Source organism: Acomys minous (genome assembly GCF_964271855.1).
Source record: "Acomys minous genome assembly, chromosome: 16".
Classification (NCBI taxonomy): Eukaryota; Metazoa; Chordata; class Mammalia; order Rodentia; family Muridae; genus Acomys; species Acomys minous.
The window spans coordinates 53,722,626-53,724,356 of NC_140498.1; positions in this window are offsets into that span (position 1 = coordinate 53,722,626).

Genomic DNA, 1,731 nt, shown 5'->3' on the forward strand with positions numbered 1-1,731 from the left:
TAAAGGGTCTGCATGTATTCAACCATAATTGCCAATATTGTTAATTGTACAGGAACCTTTCCTCGCAGCTGATGGGCTTTATTCTAGTGACCTTAGAATGGAAAAATTCACATCTGCACAATAAGAAGGCCACGTGAAGGATGGCTGCATGGTTCTATGTCAACCCGACACAAGCTATAGTCATCTGGGAGGAAGCCACCTCCATCGAGAAAAGAACTCCATAAGGTAGCACTGTATACTAGCCTGTAGGGCACTTTTTAAATTAGTGATTGATATGGGTGGGCCAAGCCCATTATTGGTGGTGCCATCTCTGGGCTGGCTGTCCTAACTTTTATTTTATTTTTTTAAAGCGGGCTGAAAAAGCCATGAGGAGCAAGCCAGTAAGCAGCACCCTTCAATGACCTCTGCATCCATTTCTACATCCAAGTTCCTGCTCTGACTTCCTTCAGTGATAGACTACAAGTGTGGAATGGTAGGCCAAATAAACCCTTTCCTCCCCAAATTCTTGTGGTTATGATGTTTCATCACAGGAATAGTAACCTAAGACAAGGGTGGTGCATCTGGCAGCCCAAGAACGCCAAAGATGGCCTCATAAGCACTGAAAGCTAGTGGAGGGGATGGCAAAGGACTGTCACGGCCCTCAAAAAGGAGCCGTCTGACTGACACACGGGTCCACATGCTTGGTATTTTGCCACCCATGGCTATGAAGTAACTGCTGTTGCTATAGCCACCTAGTTCATGGTACTTCCTGACAACAAGCCCAGCAAGCTAATTCTTCCCTGATGATTCAAAAACTGTCTCTCTACAGAGTCACTGCCAAACAATGGCAAGCCAACATGGAGGTGTCCTTTATCACATTCTTCACTCCTACGCCCCTGTCCCCACCAATGACCTTCAGCAAGAAAATTGAAAGATTAGAGACTAAATTAAGAATGAACCTCATCTATTCATCTAACCAATTGTGTAGAATTTTTTTTCCCACCAGTATTTCTTTAGAACTCAGATTTCAGGATTTGGCTAGCACTCAAAGTATTTCCCACATGAATTGAATGATAGCACTTGTTTGGTTGTGGTCAGAAAAATTAGAGCCAAAGTCTTGTATTCCAGATGAACAGTGAGAAAATCTGGGTGACCTCAAACAGCATTCTTAGTAGCAAAGGAGATTATTGTTCAAAGAACTTCCCAGGAAATGTCCTACTAGTTCCTTAGACTGAGTCATAGGAAATTTTCTTGGCCAGACTTTAAATAACACACTTTTGGGGAACAACACTAAATTATCAAGGCGAGTGGGTAGATGACATCATGTTTCCACCAACATCTCCTGTGACAGCCTCTTGTGACTACTTCACGATATAGGTGGCCAAATTATAGCCGCTGAGCAATACAGTGAAAGATAAATCGAAATGTCATAGCTGGTTTTTTTCTGCTCCTTTTCCCTAGGTCTATCCTGTGGACTTCTTAGCGTTTTCAGTTAACATCTTCCATTTTTTTTCAGAATTTCCTGTTATTGTGTTTCTGCTGAAATCTCAAGAAGTGTTAATTAAAAAATAGAAGCAATAGCTAGCCATACTCACACATCTTTGCCAAGCTGTAGAAAGGTGTCTTCAGGTGCAAACAACCTGCCAACAGAATATGCTCACAGCCCATCTCTCTTTGACGGTGTCCTAGTAAGGGCTACTTCACTAACAGGAAATTAACAATGAGGTAATTCTCACACATTTCCTCTTGAAA